The sequence below is a fragment of the Ursus americanus genome, chromosome 14 (assembly GCF_024610735.1).
Source record: "Ursus americanus isolate L20-20 chromosome 14, mUrsAme1.1.p, whole genome shotgun sequence".
Taxonomy (NCBI): Eukaryota; Metazoa; Chordata; class Mammalia; order Carnivora; family Ursidae; genus Ursus; species Ursus americanus.
Genome location: NC_142140.1, coordinates 61,746,607 through 61,760,504, shown reverse-complemented (window position 1 = coordinate 61,760,504; position 13,898 = coordinate 61,746,607). Strand labels below are relative to the sequence as shown.

Below are 13,898 nucleotides of genomic sequence, written 5' to 3'. Positions count from 1 at the left end.
ATTTATTTATTTGCTTTCTCCACTGGATAGTAAGCACTGTGAGAGCAGGAACACTGTCTGGTATCCCCAGTACCTCAACTAGTGTATGTAGGTGGTTATCTCTCTTTAAATATTGGATGGGTGGATGGTAGATGGATGGATGGATAAAACGATGGGCGGATGAAAGGATGGATGATGGCAGGATGACGGATGGATGGATGGATGGATGGATGGGTAATGGATAGATGGATGGATGGGTGGATGGATGGATGGACAGACAGAAGGATGGATGGATGGATGGATGATGGATGGATGGATGGATGGATGATGGATGGATGGATAGATGATGGATCGATGGATGGATGATGGGTAGACAGAGGATGGGTGGTTGATGGATGGATGGAAGGATGGATGAGAGGATGGACAGGTGGACAGACAGAAGGATGGATGGATGGATGGATGATGGATGGATGGATGATGGATGGATGGATAGACGATGGATCGATGGATGGATGATGGGTAGACAGAGGATGGGTGGTTGATGGATGGATGGATGGAAGGATGGATGAGAGGATGGACAGGTGGACAGACAGAAGGATGGATGGATGGATGATGGATGGATGGATGATGGGTGGATGGATGGATGGATACATGGCATGAAACATTCCTGGGGCTTGATAACTTAGTTAAGGTAAGCCACCAGGTGAGGGCAGGTTAAGGCTCATACCTAGTTTCCCTCTGGTCCTCTGCCCTGTAGCTACACAGCAGTTACTTGGAGCCCAGCAAGGACAGTCACATGGCCCTAGGGCAGAAATGCACTTTGGAAGGAAGCCAGCCCAGAGAACAACCTGGCACTTGCTCCCCTCTGTGGACTTGCCTCTCTGGTGTCTCAGTTTGGAATGCTCTTCTCTGCCCGTGCCCTGCTAACGACACTCATCATTCAAGATGGAGCTCCGTTGACTTAAATGGCAAGATACGACACAAATTTATAAAGATTAGAAGCTATGCAGGAAACATTTACCAGTTTGACTTCCTATATGTTACAAACCAAAATCTTCTCTACTGAGATAGATATTAAAATGGAAAAGCAAGAGTCTGAGAGAAGATATCTGAAACACATGTAACAGACGAAGGATTACTACCTATAATATGTAAAGGGCTCTGATAAATGAATAAAAAGACAAACACACCGATTAAAGAAACTCAGGCTGAATAGATCAACAACCGTGATACAGCCGGATATTCAATAGAATGTTATTCAGTGATAAAGAGAGGTAAAAAGAAACGAACAATTAACTTACGAATAAAGCAGTCAGAGAAATGCAAAATAGAACTTCGTACCGGACTGAGCGCATACAGTGTTACTGAGGGTGTAGGGAATCGCGTACTTTTATACACTATTGGTGGGAATGTAAACTGGCAAAACCATTTTGGAGAAAACTTTGGCAAAAATGTTTTTAAGTGTATCACCACTTTGCAAGTACGGGGATGGAGTTTGCCGAAATTCTCCGGCCAAAGCTGTATTTACAAAGCTCCTGTTCTTTACTGCAGCATTGGCCTCAATGAAGAAGAAGCCGAGTATTAATCAGTAGGATAACAAAAAATAGAGTATGTTTGGGGCACCTGGGTGGCACAGCGGTTAAGCGTCTGCCTTCGGCTCAGGGCGTGATGCCGGCGTTCTGGGATCGAGCCCCACATCAGGCTCCTCCGCTATGAGCCTGCTTCTTCCTCTCCCACTCCCCCTGCTTGTGCTCCTTCTCTCGCTGGCTGTCTCTATCTCTGTCGAATAAATAAATAAAATCTTTAAAAAAAAATAGAGTATGTTTGCACACTGAAATAAGGTAAAATACTGCAAAAATGAATTAGGCCCTAAGTAAGTACATAAGTACTAAGGTGAAAAATGTTAAATTAGGAGCACCCACGTGGCTTAGTCGGGGAAGTGTCTGCCTTCAGTTCAGGTCCTGATCCCGGGGTCCTGGGATCGAGTCCGCATCAGGCTTCTTGCTCAGCGGGGAGTCTGCTTCTCCCTCTGCCTGCTGCTCTCCCTGCTTGTGTTCCCTCTCAAATAGATAAATAACATCTTTTAAAAAAAATCCCAACTTTTTCTTAATTAAAATTTATTATTAAATTTAATCTAAGGCCCATCCTCATTGACCAAGTGATTTACGTTACATAAACACAGAAAAATATCATTACTACCCTCGAAGAACTTAAATTACTACAAAAGCCAAACTCCCAAAATTCAGCATCTGGGGAATACCCTAGAAAGGGTTCGGACCTGCTGGCCCTCGCGAATTAGCTGTGTGGCTTCAAACTCAAAATCGACCTTCACGTTCTTGGAGGCTGGCGTTCCGCATTTGCAAAATGAAGAGAGGCAAAAACAAAACCAAACCTAACGTAGGGGCCCTGAGCACGAGTGGGATTGCTGAGGGCAGAGGGAAGAACCAGGGGCCAGGGTAAGTGGAACGAGAGACGAGGCTGGTAGACGCACGTCAGGTCTCTGTCCCAAAATCCAGGTTAGAGCTACGCTGCGGAATGGCTTACACTGGCCACTGAAGGAGTTCAGTCATGTGGTTGAAAAAATCACCACAGTCGTCTCACTTCTTTTTAAAATATTTTATTCATTTATTTTAGAGAGAGAGCCCACACTTGTGCGCACGAGTGGTGGGGGGAGGGGGCAGATCTCACGACCCTGAGATCATGACCTGAGCCGAAATCAAGAGTCAGACGCTCAACCTACTGAGACAGGCACCCCTCAGTTCTGCTGCTTAGGGATGATCTGAGGGTTCTAGCCAACTCAAGGAGACAACGAGGGAGGCAAGGAGGGAGGGAGGGGTAAAGAAGGTACAATTGCTATTAATGTAGACTCAAAATTATAAAACTAAAAACTTTAATCCGGCCTCATTTAAAATCCAACGGAACTATTGGTCACAAGAGTATTTGACGAGAAGGCTGGAAAGGAGACACATTTTCGCCAGTTATTTGAGGACACAAGTGTTCTCCTGGTCACCGTCATCTTAGCTAGAGGAGGAAGAAGTTAGCGGTTTTGGAGAACAGCCGGGTGTCTCCAGAGATCTAATTTATGATTAAACCACACATGCTTGCTTCCTTGTCGTCAGGATGGCCGATTTCTCGCAGTGTGTTTGCTGGCATTCAAGGAGAAGGAACTGAAGAGGTTCCACGAGATATTCATCTGTTAGAGTCCAAGAGGTGTTTTTGTTCCTGTTTAATCTCACAGGAATGTAACCTTCAACCACAAGGCTCGGGATAACCAGAAAACCTGTAAAATAGAATTACTACGACAGACTGTATTTGTTCATTTAGGCCCCAAAATACACTAGTTGTAGAAAATCGAACTTGCTCACTTAATCTGTAGACGAGCCCAGTGGTTTTATGATCACTAAGGTACCATTTCATCTATACCGTTTTGTACGCTGTTGGCTCAAAGGATTTCTGGGAGAACTGGAGACCCAGGTTTGAGGTTACGGGGCGAGAACCACAACCAGAGGTTTGGCATAGAACCAGCCTGAAGAGGACGTCTCTGCCGCCATCCCAGAGCGACAAAGGCTGCAGGGACATTGCTCACTGCTCACGGGCGGCCACCACCGGCCTTGTAGCCGCGGCTGACACCACCTCCGCGTCTTCCTTGCCTCCTGATCCGCAACCTAAGTCAGTGCGTTCGATTGGCTGCATGGGGTCACGTGCTCCGTCCTGTCTGCAGGGGACGCTGTGAAGGTAGGGATCTGGCCGTGGGAACTTCAACGGTGGGAGGGGGGCTGTGCCCTTCACTGAGACTGGTAAGATGGGGCGGGAGTTCCACACATAGGACATAGAGGAAAGTGGTTTGGATTCCGAGCTGTCAATACAAATTGGAGAAGTCCAACACAACTGGTGAACCCCCCAGCTATCCTCTTACCCTGCACCTGCGCCCAAATAACGGAATGTTGCAGGAGAAAATCGTCTCCCCATGTTGATGGCCCTCGCTTTCAATTTATGGCCACAGCTGAGCTTGCAACATGGCCGAACCATGACTCTTCTTCACCCTCCGAGCAAATTCATGTTTCTGCCTTCTGAGATTCGACTTCACATTTCTCTCTCCCCCTCAGCCCTGTGGTGGGGATCCCTGCAGAAGACCCTTGCATCCAGAGGAGCTCTAGCCCTACGTCTTTGCACCCAGGACGCCCTTCCCCTTGCTCTCTGGACGCCACTGCCTGGCAGCCGCTTGTAGGTGACGCTCCTGCATTCTCCCCTCTCCTGTAGGCTACTTGCTCCTTCCCAAGGCCATGGAGACGGGTCTTCCCATCCTTCGTCTTCAGAAACACAAACAGCACAAGAACCGGCTCCACGCCCATTCCCCTTCCAACTCTTGCCTCACATTTCTGTTCTCTTCCCCAAACAAAGCTCATCTTAGAATCATCTCTTCTTGACTCCTCTTCCTCAACTCCAACTTTCCCACAAACCAATCAGGCTCTTGTCCTCACCGTTTTATCAAGGCCACCAAAGACCTCCGTCTTGCTGAAGCCAACGTTTGTTGCATTTTCTGGTGGCATCCTATTGGACTTCCCAGCAGCACTTCGTACTGCTGAAACGCTTTCTTCCTGAGCTTTCGGGACTGCACGCTCCCTGATTTTCTCAACCTACTCCGCGTCCCCAGGACTGTGTCCTTACAGTCTTCTCTCCTCTACTACCTTCTCTCCCTCTGTGATTTCCAGCCTCCTTGTCTAATTTTTTTTTCCTCCAGGACTTTTATTATATTTCTCTGCAACTTATTTTGAAAAGTTTCAAGCTTACCAAAAAGTTGGATGAGTAGTAACTATGACATCCCTCTGGTCTGGCATGAAGTTCATCAGCTGCTAACGTCTTGCCGACATTTGCACCTTCTCTCTGTCTCTCCGTCTGTCTCTGCCTTCCTCACCTGTCCTCCTGCCGCACACACTTCATTTTTTGTTGAACCATTTGGAAGCAAGTTTCAATCAACATGATACTTCTCCCTTGAGTATTTTAGCACCTATGTCCCAAGATTGGAATAAACATTTTCCTAAGTAACTACAATACTATTATTACATCTAAAAAAATTAAAATCAGTTAGGAGCATCTAACATACAGTGCATATTCAAATTTCCCCACATCTCCACAATACAGTTTTTATAGCAGTTTTTCTTTTACTTTTTAGAAAGATATTATGTATTTATTTGAGAGAGAGCGCAAGCGCGGGGAGAGGGAGAAGGAGAAGCAGACTCCCCGCTGAGTAGGGAGCCCGACGCAGGGCTTGATCCCAGGGCCCTGAGATCATGACCTGAGATGAAATCAAGAGCCGGATGCTTAACAGACTGAGCCAACCAGGTGCACCTGAATGTATTCATTCAATAAAGATATCCCTCTTGATAATCCCTCAAGTGGTTTACTGTTTTCGCCCTACTGTAAACAATTCACAATAAACTTACTTGTACTGGTGGGGTGCCCAGGTGGCTCTGTCAATTAAGAGGGTCCTGCGATTGAGCCCCATAGGGCCCCACACTCAGCGGGGAGTCTGCTTCTCCCTCTCCCTCTGCCTCTCCCCCCCCCCACACTTAGAAATACATAAAATCTTTAAAAAAGCCCACTCACTTCTACGGGTAACTGGCAAAGAAGTCTTTTATGATAGTGTTTTTGTCTTAGTAGAAAGATTTCCAGCGGTGGGATTGCCGTCGCTAGGTGCGCATGTATTTAAACATGTAACACACACAGTAAGATCATTGTACAAAAAATTATTTCATTTCACATATGCGCCTGGTGAGTGTGAGAGAACTCATTTCTCTGTAATGTCACCAGCGCGGTGACATTCAGATGAACTGGGGGCCCCATGCATTCACTGTGCATCATCACTTCTAAGCCCTTCCAGTGGACAGAGCAAAAATCATGAACTCTTAAAAAATATATACATTTTTAGAGATCATACACTGATATTAATATGACCAATTCAACTTCAACAAATACCACTACACCTTTGTCCTTCTGTGTTTGTACCTTCCCTCCTCGCAGTGAGAATTCTAGCTCTCAACAAAATCAACATAGTTGTGCATTTGCTCTATCCTATAATATACCCAAAATAGCTTGAGAATTACTGTCTATATCGTGATTTCCATTCGACTCTGATTTATCTTGTTTCCCTTTGTGAAAAAATGAATACAGATAGAAGCACAAGGCAACAGAAACGCTGGCAAAAATGGTCAAAATCAACTGTTTTAGAACTCTAGAAATTCACCAAAGGCTTGCTAAAATCCGAGAAGGATTTATTGAAGAGAAATACCTGAAACTAGGTAAGAACAGAACGATTTCTTGCATGTTAACTCACTCTGTTCTCATCCGTCCTCTCCTTAGCTTTGTAGTAGACTTGAAACTATAGTGGCTATGGAAACCACCAGCCTAGAAGCCACGAGAGGGGCCAGAATAGGTTTGAACTTCCCCCAACACAGAAAACTGTCACCGTTCAAGTGTCTGGTAGCTCCTTAAAAATCTCCACTCTTAAGGGCTTGTTTTAATTTGAACTGACTCCAAGCTTACTCCTGCAGACAGCCCTGTCCCCAGGGCATTTGTTGAAAGAAAGAAAGAAAGAAAGAAAGAAAGAAAGAAAGAAAGAAAGAAAGAAAGAAAGAAAGAAAGAAAGAAGAAAGAAAGAAGAAAGAAAGAAAGAAAGAAAGAAGAAAGAAAGAAAGAAAGAAGAAAGAAAGAAAGAAAGAAAGAAAGAAAGAAAGAAAAAAAAAACCCACCCAACCAGTTGCTATTGTTTAACCTCATAGCTGCCAGAGGTGGAAATACCAGTTGGAGCTAACACGAGGCCAACCAAAGAACTTGAAAGGAAAAAGCTAGGGAATGAGATGTCCACAGAGGGCTTTGATAATCTCTGAGTTATTCTAGAGACTCCAGAAGGACACGTGCATGTGCAGGGCTGTGAACATGCCTGAGAAATACCTGCGAGGCCCCAGTCTCTCACTTCTGACCCACCTTGACGCTCTGCTCAAGCAGGAAATGGAGGGTAAAGCAGAGTTGGAAACTGTCTGCTGGAGCACTGAAGTCATGACCAAACACACACACACACACACAACCTCTTGTCAAAGGCCGTGAATCTTCTTGTTTCAAGGCATTTAAGGAAATCTCTGTCCAATTATTAGCAAACCGCTAAACTAATTGAGTAGAGACTTCAGTGACTGCACATTCAAGAAATAGAGACTTCACAGAATCAGTCCCGAAGAGTCATCACACCCACTGACAACAACAGCATCAACAACAAACAACAAATCCTGGGAGGGGGGAATCTAATTTTCAGATTTGCCACATTATATTATTTAAAGGTCCAGTTTCCAAGAAAAACAATTATGATTCATAATGAGGCATTTTTCATGTCTGGACATGAAAAGTATGGCCTATATTCACACAGAACAAGCAGTCAATTTAAAAATATATATATATATATTTTATTTGGCACAGAGAGAGCAAGAGAGCACAAGCAGGGGGAGCAGGGTCAGAGGGAGAGTGAGAAGCAGGCTCTCTGCTGAGCAAGGAGCCTGATGTGGGGCTCGATCCCAGAACGCCAGGATCATGCCCTGAGCTGAAGGCAGACGCTTAATGACTGCATCACCCAGGCGCCCCTAATTTCCTCTTCTATATTATCAGTAATTACAGTAAATGTAAATGTATTAAATAGTCCATCCAAAAGGTGAAGATTGGCAACGGATAAAAAAAAAAAAACATGAAGTACATGCTGTTTTAAAAGCCATTTAAATTCAAAGACACTAAAAGAATGGAAAGATAATCCGTACAGATAGTATTCAAATGAGAAGTAGAATGGCTGTGCTAATACCATATAAAATATACTTTAAAGCAAAAATTGCCACTTGTGACAAAGAAGGGCATTTTATAATAATAAAAAGGTTAACCCTTTATAATTATGGTTATATATGTGCCTAATAAAAGAGCCCCAATGAAGCACAAATTGACAGAATTAAAGGAAGATATAGACAATTCGACAAAAATAGTTGGCTTCAATACCCCATTTTCAATAATCAATAGATCATCTAGAAAGGTCAACAAGGAAATACATGACTTGAACAACACCATAAACCAACTAGCCCTAACACTACCCAACAAAAGCAAAAAACACATTCTTTTTTTTTAAAGATTTTATTTATTTATTTGACAGAGATAGAGACAGCCAGTGAGAGAGGGAACACAAGCAGGGGGAGTGGGAGAGGAAGAAGCAGGCTCATAGCAGAGGAGCCTGATGTGGGGCTCGATCCCAGAACGCTGGGATCACGCCCTGAGCCGAAGGCAGACGCTTAACCGCTGTGCCACCCAGGCGCCCCCAAAAACACATTCTTTTCAAGGGCACATAGAACATTTTCTAGGCCATAACATTGTGTTAGGCCATAAAAAATAAGCCTCAGTAAGTGTAAAAGGATTAGAATAATATAAAGTATGTCCTCCAACCCCAATGGAATGAAATTAGAAATCAATAGTATAAGGATATTTGGGAAACTCACAGATATGTGGAAATTAACATTTCTAAATAACCAATGAGTTAAAAAATCACAAGGGAAATTAGGAATTACTTTGAAATGAATGAAAATGAAAACACAACGTATCAAAATTTATGGACTACAGATACAGGAGTGATTAGAGGGATATTATAGCTGTAGGTGCCTATGTTAAAAGGAAGAAAGATCTCGAGCCAATAATAAAAAATTATATCTTAGGAAACTAGAAAAAGAAGAGTGAACAAAACCCAAAGTAGTCTGAAGAAAGAAAGTAATAGATTAGAGTGAAAATAAATGAAACGAAGAATGGAAAAACAATCAAGAAAATCAGAACCAAAGTTGGTTCTTTGAAAAGATCAGCAAAATTGACAAACCTTTAATGAAATTAAGAAATATAAACAGGGGACATTACTACCAACCTTATAGAAATGTAGAATAATAAGAGAATATTATGAACAATTGTTTGCCAATAAATCAGATAATTTAGATGAAATGGATAAATTCCTAGAAAGAGACAAAGTGCTGAAATTGACTCATGAAGAAATAGAAAAATTGAATAGATCTATAGCAAATAATGAGATTGAGTTATTAATAAGAAAAAACTACCTAGAAAGAAAAGCCTAGGACCAGAGAGCTCCACTGGTAAATTCTATTAAATGTTTAAAGAAGAATTAACATCAATACTTCACAAACTCTTTAAAAAATAGATATGAGAGGGGCGCCTGGGTGGCACAGCGGTTAAGCATCTGCCTTTGGCTCAGGGCGTGATCCTGGCATTGTGGGATCGAGCCCCACATCAGGCTCCTCCGCTATGAGCCTGCTTCTTCCTCTCCCACTCCCCCTGCTTGTGTTCCCTCTCTCACTGGCTGTCTCTGTCTCTGTCGAATAAATAAATAAAATCTTAAAAAAAAAATAGATATGAGAGGGCACTGCCTCACTCATTCTATAAGGCTAGTATTATCCTGATACCAAAACCAAAAAAGACATCACAGCAGAGAAAACTACAGACCAGTATTTCTTATGAATATAGATGCAAAAATCCTCAACAAAGTACTAGCAAAGCAAATTCAGCAAAATGTAAAGAGTGGGATTTATTCCAGGAATGCAAGCCTGGTTAAACACCTGAAAGTCAATTAGTATTATACACCGTATCAATTAGATAAAAAGAAACAACAGGATCATCTCAATAGACACTGACAGGTCATTTGATGAAATCCAACACCCTCTCGTTGAAAAAAAAAATAACCACAACACTCAGTAAGGTAAGAGTACAGGGAACTTCCTCAACCTGATAAAGGATATCTACGAAAAACTGTATTTTAGTGAGACCCTGAGGTTAGTGGTGTGTGGTGCATGGTCCGCTGTGTTTAGTAATGCATGTGTGAGACGCCGTGCCTAGTGGGGTGTGATGTATGTTTTACTGTATGAAACACTGTGTTTAGTGATAGATGCATGAGGCAGGTGGTGCATAGTGTCTGTGCTATTGTGTTTAGTGATATATGTGTGAGATACTGGGTTTAGTGTTCTCAGTGCATGTTCTTAAGTGATATAGGTCTAAGACATTATGTTTAGTGGTATATTGTGGGTGTGCTACTTTGTAAAATAAAGCTTTCCTTCTAAGATCAAGAACAGTACAAAGATGTCCACTCTCATCACTTCTATTCAACGTCAGGCTGGAACTTCTATCCAGGGCAATTAGGCAAGAAAATGAAGCAAAAGACATCCAGATTGGAAAGAAAGAAGTACAATTATATTTTCAGATGGCATGATCTTGTATGTAGAAAATCCTAAGAAAATCCACTAAAAAAACCCCCCATTAGAACCAATAAATGAGTTCAGCAAGGGTACAGGATACAAAACTAATAATAAAAAATCAGTTATATTTCTATACACTAGCAGCAAAAAAACTACAAATGGAATTAAGAGATCAATTCCATGTACAATAGCTCAAAAACAGTGAAATGCCTAGGGATAAATTTAGCAAAAGAATAGCAAAATCTATACTCTGAAAACGATAAAACATGACTGAAAGAAATTCAAGACAGAACTACATGGGAAAACATACCACATTCATGGATTGGAAGGTTTTATATTGTTAAGATGGCAATACTCCTCAGAAGAACCTATAGATTCAATATGATGGCTTTTAATATTGCAGCTGGTTCCTTTGAAGAAATTGACAAGCTGATCCCAAAACTCATATGGGAATTCAGGGAACCCAGAGTAGCCAAAACAATCTTAACAAAGAAGAATAAAGTTGGAAGCCTCGCAGTTCTTGATTTCAAAATATCACATGTATCATAAGAGACCTGAATCCAGAATATAAAAAGAACTCTTACAACTTAGCAATATAAAGAAAAATAACCCAATTTAAAAATGGGCAAAGGGGGCGCCTGGGTGGCACAGCGGCTAAGCGTCTGCCTTCGGCTCAGGGCGTGATCCCGGCGTTATGGGATCGAGCCCCACATCAGGCTCCTCCGCTGGGAGCCTGCTTCTTCCTCTCCCACTGCCCCTGCTTGTGCTCCCTCTCTCGCTGGCTGTCTCTATCTCTGTCAAATAAATAAATAAAATCTTAAAAAAAAATAAAATAAAAATGGGCAAAGGATCTGAACAGACATTTCTCCAAAGAAGATGTGCAAATGGCCAATAAGCACATGGAAAGATGTTTGACATTGTTAGCCATCGGGGAGGTTCAGGGAAATACTCCTCAGTGAGATACCACTTCACACCCACCAGGATGGCTAAACTTGAAGAAGAGAGAGAAAATAAATAACAAGTGTTGGCAAAGATGAGGGGGAATTTGGGACCCTCATACACTGTACAATTGTAAAATGGTGTACCTCTTTGAAAAACAGTTTGGCAGTTCCTCGGAATGCTAAACACAGAGTTACTCTATGACCCAGTAATTTCCCTTGTGGTTATATAACAAAAGTGAAATGAAAACATGTGCCCATACAACTTGTTCGTGAATACACACAGCGGTCTTACATGGAAATAACCCAAATGTTTCTCAACTGATGAATGGATAAATGAAATGTGGTGTAACCATACAGTGGAATACTATTTGGCCACAAAAGGAAACAAAATGTCGACACCTGCTACAGTATGAATGAATCTTGGAAACATTGTGTTTAGTGAAGGAAGCCAGACACAAAAGGTAACATATTTATGGTTTCATCTGTATGAAATGTCCAGAATGGGGAAATCCACATACATGGAAAATAGAGAAGTGGTTGCCAGGCGCTGGAGGGAGAGGGGAGTAGGTTGTGACTGTGATGGGAATGGGGTTTCTTGTGCTGTGATGAAATGTTCTAAAATTGATTGTGGTGAGGGTTGCCTATCTTCATGAATATATTAAACACCATCGATGTGTATACTTTAAAATGGCGAGTTTTGGGGCACCTGGGTGGCTCCGTCGGTTAAGCGTCTAACTCTTGATTTTGGCTTAGGACGTGATCTCGGGGTCATGGGATCGAGCCCCATGTTGAGCTCCGTACTGAGTGTGGAGCCTGCCTAAGCTTCTCTCTGCTCCTCTCTCCCCCCCCACCCCATTTGTGTGTGCTCTCTCTCTCTCTCTAAAAAAAATAAATAAAAGTTAAAATAAAATGGTTTTATGTTACATGGATTATATTTCATTAAAACTGTAATAAAAATTAGGAAATACAGAATATATAGGCTTCTTTCCCCATTTTTTAAAAATAAAATGTAGCACACTGTATATACTTTTGACCTCTGCATTTTTCCCCACTTAACAATGTATCTTGGCCTTCATTTCATTCTTCCTATGTAGGAGGCATCTGGGTTGTTTTTAATATTTTGTTATTAAAGATCATGCCACAATCAATAACTTTGTTGTTTCATTTTTTACAGGTGTATCCTCAGGGTAACTTCCTATAAAACAGATTTCTAGATCTGGGGCGCCTGGCTGGCTCACTCAGTGGAGCGTGTGACTCCTGATCTCGGGGTGGTGAGTTTGAGCCCCATGTTGGGTGTAGACATTACTTAAAAATAAAATCTTAACCCCCCCCCCGATTACTGGATCAAGGGGTAAGTCCATATTAATACATAATTTTGTTAAGTATTACCAATTCTTCCCTCCATAACATTTGTTCCATTTTGTGCTTTTGACGGCAATGTAAGAGGGTGCCTGTTCTCCTCTCGGCTTCATTAATGGGGTAGGTTGTCAACCTTTTGAGTTTTTGTCAGTCAATGGGTGATAAACCATATCTCAGCGTAGTTTGATTTTGAGTTTCAATTTGAGTGGATGTGAGCGTCTTTTGATATGTTTAAAGAAATTCTGATGATTTTTGAAATGAACTGCAGTGTTTTCCATCAGGTTTTTCTATCAGGTGTTTTGTTTTGTTCTAGATTTTTATAGCACTCTTTGATACGTTCTGGCTGTTGACTATAAATGTCGTGTAAACTGGTGACCCATAAACCACATGCCCATGCTGAGCTCCGAATTCGTATGTCCAACCATCTACTTGATATTTCCACCGACAAACCCAATAGGCAGTCTTTGGTCTATCATGGGAAAAGCCAGAATTCTTTATTTTCTTCCTTGGCAATTCCTCATCTCAATAAATTATATCCAAACACCTGACCGGGTTTGTTTTTCTGTATCTCCTCTGATGAAGCCCTGGACCAAGCCACCATCCTTTATCCCCCTGACTATGACGGCACCTCCCAGCTGGCTTCCCCACTTCTGCCTTTCCCTCTCCCCTTCCCCATAACCCATTTTCCAAACAGTGACCAGGATGATCTCTTTAAATGTGTAAATCAAATCCTACGGCTCTTCTGTTTAAAACTCTCCCGTGGCTTCCCACCGCAGGTGGAATCAAAGAATCAAAGAGAATGTATAATTCAGTTCCTTGCTGTGGCTTCCGTGTCTCATGGGAATTGACTCTTGCCAAGCTCTCCATTTGTCCCCCACCTTGCTGGGCTTCAAGGCTTTCTTTTGTCTGTTGAACATGCCAGGCTTGGTATACTCTTGGGATTTTTACACGTTTCTCCTTTCTTTGCACGAACGTCCTTCCCCTCCACATCTTCCCATGGCTGCCCCCATCTTCCTGCTTGGGTCTCGGCTAGAGTCGCCCCATCCTCCACGGCTCTAGTTGATTTTATTCAAAGCCTCTCCCCAAACCCGTTGGTGTTCTGAACATCTCTGTTATATGAACAAATTACCCTTCTTATTATTATTTTAAAAAACTATTTGAGGTTTTTTTTTCTCTCTTGCAACAACAATAATTTTAGTTAATACATATAAGAATGTATCAGCCATAAAATATATAATATATTTATAAAAATTTATCAGCCATAAAAGTGGAGAAATCATGATCTGGGGACAATTACCTATCCATCTGAAAAAAATAAATTCAGATCCCTTCCCTCATGTCATATGAAAAG

The 13,898-nt window shown here is 42.1% G+C and overlaps 1 protein-coding gene across 2 annotated transcripts in view; it reads left to right on the top strand.

The window, feature by feature from the left end:
* The window catches only part of ZFP3 (ZFP3 zinc finger protein), an 85,219-nt gene extending 81,799 nt beyond the window's left edge, over window positions 1-3,420 (top strand). For both annotated transcript variants that reach the window (XR_015726751.1, XR_015726752.1), the window contains exon 5: window positions 737-3,420. The gene's annotated coding sequence lies outside the window, so the exon portion shown is untranslated. The remainder of the gene's footprint in view (window positions 1-736) is intronic.
* Window positions 3,421-13,898: the final 10,478 nt, after the last annotated feature.